This window comes from Arachis stenosperma, chromosome 8 (assembly GCF_014773155.1).
Source record: "Arachis stenosperma cultivar V10309 chromosome 8, arast.V10309.gnm1.PFL2, whole genome shotgun sequence".
Classification (NCBI taxonomy): domain Eukaryota; kingdom Viridiplantae; phylum Streptophyta; class Magnoliopsida; order Fabales; family Fabaceae; genus Arachis; species Arachis stenosperma.
Window position 1 is genome coordinate 2,267,107 of NC_080384.1, and position 6,434 is coordinate 2,273,540.

Sequence of the window (6,434 nt, forward strand, 5' to 3'; positions counted from 1 at the left end):
TTAATTCTTGAATGAATGGATGATATAGTTTTAAAAAGTTATTTCCTATGATAAAATCCATTCCAGAATCTAACATATATATAGATGGAACAATGAATCTATAATTTTGAATAAAAATTTCAACCATCTCTGCTTTTTGGTCAATTTTATGTATTGATTTGTCAGCTATTCTAACTCTTAATGGTTTCTTTAATTTTTTCCAATCAAGTTTTATATTTGAACTAGCAAAGCATTGTGTTGCTCCAGAATCTATGAAAGCATTTATAAATTTTTCTGTTATTTTTATAGTAATAAATGTAGCATTATTACTCAGTCTCTGAGTCTGTTTCTGAGACATATTCAAAAATATAGTCTAAGTTATCATCAGATTCTTCTAATGGTTCCATGAAACAAGACTTAGCAATTTCTATTTGTTTAGTAAGATCCTTTTTATCCTTCTTTTTTGGGCATTCATTTGCGTAGTGTCCTTCTTCTTGGCAATACCAACATTTACAATTTTCTTTTTTATTCGGGCAATAGTTATTTCTTTGTCTTTTGTTTTTATTGTTATTTTCTTTCCTAAAATATCTCTTTTTTCTCCAGTTTGGATAGTATTTTCTTCTTCTAAATTGATATTTTCTTTTTCTTTGAAAATTTTTATTAAGACCATATTTTTTAGGTATCTCTTCATTATCCTGACAGCAAATTCTAATTATATTTGCAAATCTTTTTTGAGTTGCTTCTTGCATACAACGTTTTTTTATTTCCTCTCTTATTGCAGATGTTGCTCCACCAAAATTATTTTCAATTGTTCCTCTATTTATTTCTCTTATAAATCTTCCCATTATAAATTCATTAGCAGGATATGGAAGTTTTGTTATATACATACTGAGATAATGATTTTTATCTTCTTCTTTTAATTTGTAATAATGTATTCTATATTCACATATATAAGACTCCACATTACATAAATCATATATCTGAATATTAGCTAAATGGTTTTTTGTGTAAGACCCAAAACCTTTGAAAAGTCTTTTTATGAGTAAGTCTCAAATCATATAGTTATTTATAGCCTTAATTTCAGAAATTATTTTATTAGAGATAATTAATGCAATTTTTGATTTATTGGATTTGAGACGAGTTATGATTATTATCCAATTTTATAATTATTGGGTTATTTTCTATATTTGAATTATAAGTTAATAGTTATGAAATAATTAGGATTTTATATGATATGGACTAAATAATCAATATTTTAATATATTGATATTGCTATTTTGGAAAATAGAGAAATTAATTATATTATTTATAAATTTTGGATTTGGACATTTTATTGAAAATAAAGTGTGAAATTGATGAGCAAATAGTATTTTTATATACTATTAATGTTGAATTAGAATTTATTTCTAATTACTACATTATACCTATTTTTATGTGAAATTACCATAATACCCTTAACCCTAATTTTCAAAAGAGAAACCCTAACCCAGCAACCCGATACCCGACCCGGTTCCCTCTTCACCCACACCCAGCCGCCGCATCCTATCTGTTTCCCTTCCTTCTCTCAGTAACGCAACACACACAGCAGCAACAACTGCAAAAGGAAGCCAAGAAAAGAAAGGGTTAGGGAAAAATGGGAAGAAGGAGAGGGGAGAGGGGGAGGACGGCGCCGGCGAGGAGCCACTATCGCCGCCACCGCATTGTCGCTGGGTCTCGGAGGGAGACCGTGCTTGGGACTGTCGTCGTCAAGTCACCACGAGCCGCCGATCGCGCTCCAGTTTAGCTCGCCGACCAGCCGCATTCTGCCACCACGTCCAGCTCCTCGCCGTCGCGCTACCGATTTGCCGCCGATTCTGTCATCCGCGCCGTCGCCCTTACTGCGAGACCAGCGCCGCCGTTTCCATCCTTGCACGAGAATAGGTAGAGGCTAGCAGTGGAGGGCGGCGCATGAGAGGGAGTTTGTGGTGAAGGGAGAGTGGCGCCGTCTTGTACGCTGCCGTTACACCTGGATGCCGCCGCCGCTACTGCGAGCTCGCCGTCGCCGAAGCTGGGTAGTTATTGTCCTTGCCAGCAGCGAAGAAGAAGAAGCGAGATGAAACCCCCAGTGTCTGCTGCTTCGGTTTGCCGAGAAAGAGCTTGGCGCTGCCGGAGTTGCTGTCTGCCTCTGCCTCGGGGTTCTGCGAGTTGCCGGAGCCCACTGTCGCCGGAGCTGCCCAGAACCACCACTGTGGCTGCCGCTGGGAGTGTGAACGGAAGGGGGAGAAGCTGGTTCTGTCATAGCCATTCCTGGGGGAGAAATTATCCGTGCCACTGTACCCTGGCGCTGGGAAACGCCACTACCGCGACCAAGTTCCACCGCCGGAGTTTCTGACTACTTCTGCCATTGCCGGAAAAGTTGCAAGTAAGGATTTCATTTGAGGTTTCTGCCTTTTTGGTTTTCGAGATGATTTTGATGCTGTACGGTTTTTCAGTTGATCCGCCGGAGCTTCTGGCCGCCGCCGGAGCTGTTACTGGGCCGGTTCGAAATCGCAGTTGCCTCATTGTGTTGTTTCGGTAAGAAATTATGTTTTGAATGATCTCGCGTTAGTATTCTGTTGTGTTCGGTTAATGAATACGAGTTTTGATAATGTGGGGCAGAGTCCTAATTATTGTATGTTACGATTAGTGTTGCTATGGTTATTGCGAACGTGGCTTGGAACCGAGGTTTTGGCTGCTGGGATTTTGATTGTTGATTTTGGGTCGAGGCAGAAAGGATTCTGTGACGCGTTTGGGTTATGAAATTGCGTTTTGAGGTAGGGGCGCTTTCCAAAAACTATGTTTTATGTATTGGAATTATTACATATGGATACTGATGTGAGATATTGTGTATTTAGTGATTGTATCTGCCTTATGTATTATTTGATTGACTCGAATGATTATGGATGTTGATTGGGCTGAATTGTTGTGCGGCTTTGTGAAATGTAATGTTTGAAGTTGATTCTTTAAAGATTTGAATCTGAGTTTAATCCGTTGAGGACTGATTTGATTTGAGTAAATTATTTTGATGATTTGAAAAGTCGAATGTACCTTTGAATTTAGCCTGGTTCATTTTAATTGATTTGGTTTTGGACAAGTGATTTGTTATTGAACCGTTTCTTTAAAGCTTTGGAAATGAGTTATATCGATTGATATTGAGTTGATTTTGAAATGTATCCTTGAGATACGCCACTGAGGCGATTGTTGGATTTAGCTTGCTTTAAATTGATTTCTGGTTTTGAGCTGTTGAAAAGGAATGAGAAATGGTTTAGTTGGGACTCGAACCGGGTGGCAAAAGTCCAAGTTTTAGGGGAGGTGCTGCCGAAATTTCTGCAAAATCCTAGTCTTGTTTGAAAAGTTATTTAAAAAGGGTTAGATTTGAGAAATTGTATTATTTGATTTATTAAGAGGATATTTATGTTTTCAAGCTTAATTTATTTAATGAACCTTGTACGTTGAGTTCGGCTTATTTAGAACTGAACTATTTTTACCGTTTGAATCACTGAAGGAAACAATGATGCTCTAATATTGATTTTAATATAAAAAGGGATTTTTAGTGATTTCAAAGGAATCTAGACTTTTGATTGATTAATCAAGTTTGAGGCATTTTGGAAGAGTTAGAAAAATGGGTTCTAAAAAGAAACCTGAAAGTGGTTTGATTCAAATGAACCGGTTCCGTTTCAAATGAGTTGATTTTTGGACCGGGTTGGAACTTGTGATTTTGTATGGCCGGTTTTATAGTAAATTCAGTTTTATTTACTTGAACCGAGAAATCTATGATTTTAAAAGTTTTAATGAATTTTAAGGAATTGATATAGGTTGACCTTCCCTAAAGACTTGGGACTCTGCCAAGAAACTTTTGTTATAAAATCCCATTGTTGGATGGGTGATTTCGAATGCTTTGAAATAAATCCTTAACTTGCCATGGTTTTGGAAGTTTTGGAAAGAGAATGCCGAGAGTGGCTTTGTTTTAAAAAGGGAACTCACTTTGAGTAAATTTGGCTTATGAGCCTGAGATGATTTGAGAAATGAGATCCTTTAAAGCCAAGGCTGAAAAGAGTTGAAACTTGATTTCAAAGAAAAATGAATTGAGAAAATGATTTATGGCTTAAACGCCGATTTCATGAATTTGATGATTGTGAATGTGGAAGTGCTGTTTTGTTGAGAGCCGGATTGGCTGTGTATGTTTATACATATTGATTGGTTCTGGATTGAACCGTGAGCCGGAATGGCTGTGTATGATATGAATATTGGCTGGTTCTGGAATAAACCGTGAGCCGGATGGCTGAGATGGATGGTGATCCATGGATGAGATTGAATGCATGTTTATGCTGAATCATTGATAAATGTGAATGTTGCACTTCCACTATCGGAGATGAGGGTTTCCCTGGGTAGTAGCAGTGGCTAGCCACCACGTGCTCCAGGTTGAGACTTGATACTCTGTTGACCCTATGTCGTAAGTGTGGCCGGGCACTGTGAAAGTCCCGGATGAGCTCGCCCCCGTAAATATTCACCAGTGAGGGTGATGGATATGGATCATGTTTATGATCAAGTTTATGATGAGTATAACTCGAGTTGGGGATGCGCGACAGAGGGACAGTCCAATGGTTAGCTACCAGGACTTGTCGGGTTGGCTCTATAACCGACAGATGATATCATCAGCCACTAGGGACAGGCATGCATCATATGCATCTATGTGACATTGTTTGGGTGTGCATATTGTACTTGTTTTGCCTATGTGATTAATTGCTAATTGTTCTACTTGCAATAACTGTTTGTTTGTGCTTGCATCTTCCTATCTGTGTTTGCAACTGGAACTCTGTTGGATTGTGGTGATTTGGTTGTGGTTGGATTGTTTGGGCCTAGGGCCGTGGTTGAATGAGATGGACCGATGGTTGATTTCGGTTTTGTGGTTCTGGTTTGGAATAAGATATGAAAGGTTATTTTGGTTCAGTATAGATAAACCTTTTTGAAATGCTTTGATGTTTTGAGAATTGAACAGTTCCTCTTTCAGAAAAGATTTCTGACTTTACTCTTATTGTAAACTGTTGTTTTTGAAAAGAGGCATAAGATGGTTATTAATCACTGGTACGGCTTATCTTCATGTATCCTATTACAGTAATTCCCAAAAACCCTCTACTGAGAACCCTTTCGAGGATGATGTTCTCACCCCCTACATTTTTCCCCTTTCAGGATTTGGGCGCAGAAGTTATGAAGAGTTTAATTATTTGTTATTGAGATGCTCTGTATTGCTTTAGATTATTATTTTGTACCCTCGTCTTTATCTTGATATATTCTGTGAGAGGGATAGGAATTGTACTGGATGATGTTTGTAATATTATTTATATATATGTATGTATATATATATGGATGTACTCTTTATGAGTTTTCTGTAAGTGGTATGGTATGTATGGACGTACGTTGTATGGCGAAAGTATTTTTGGGAATGGTATTGCGGTTTAAAGTTTTTAAACAGGCTCATATTTTAGTATTAAATAGTATAAGTGTCGTCGTAATGTCCGAGCTACCAGAGTTGCGCAGCCGGAAGCGTGAGCTTTGGTAGTTAGGGTGTTACATTTTGCTTCTTGATATTCCTTATTATAGACTTCTTGTCTATGATCTATAATATTTTTTCCAAAAAATTCTTTATATAGAATCATCATTATATATAATATCTTATCATAAGCTGTTGTTTTTGTTTCTAGTTCTTCTATTATTTGGTTTTCTATTGATGTCATATAATCTCTTATAGTTCCTTTAGTATGAAATCCTATGTAATTCCAAATGTCTCTTCCAGACAATTCACTAAGTTTTGGATTAGTAAAGGCTTCTAATAAGAAGGAATTCAACCAGTTTTCAAAAATTTATTTTTCGTTCTTTTTGCAGTCTAAATCGAGCATTCTTTCTCCTTCCATTTCCTGGATTTTAGGAACGTATTTTGATGGTATTTTTGTATATTTTGAATCTTTATTTATAAATCCTTTTTTAAAAGCATAATTATCAAAACCTGTTTCCCATTTAAATTGAGATTGATTATCCTTAGATGTTCCAGCTTCATTTTTTACTTGTATTGGAATTGCTGGTTCTTCGTCACTTGAATAGTCTAGAATATGTTCTTCATTTTCTATATTTTCATCATTTACTAATTCTTCTTCTATTTGAAAAGTGAAAACCATGTTCCATAATATTATTTTCTTGAGCCATTTTTAATTGTTTAAAAAGCATTGTAACTTCTTCTAATTTTTCTTCAATATTTATAATTTCAATGGTGGTTTTACTTTTAAGTCTGTTATGTTGATTATATTTTGAAATTTTTCTTCTTTGGGATTCTCTTTTTCCTTATTTCTTTGAAATTTTATAGATACTAATATTTCTTCAAGCATATCTACTATAGAATTTAATTGTGGGTTAAAAGTATGATGAAGATGTGGGGAATCATT

General features: G+C 36.2%; 1 long non-coding RNA gene across 1 annotated transcript; it reads left to right on the forward strand.

Moving 5' to 3' along the window:
* Window positions 1-1,501: 1,501 nt before the first annotated feature.
* Window positions 1,502-5,690, forward strand: LOC130943813 (uncharacterized). Its single transcript, XR_009071896.1, has 4 exons — window positions 1,502-2,380; window positions 2,451-2,532; window positions 2,645-2,771; window positions 5,188-5,690. It is a non-coding gene; the product is annotated as an uncharacterized LOC130943813 (long non-coding RNA).
* The last annotated feature ends 744 nt before the right edge of the window (window positions 5,691-6,434 follow it).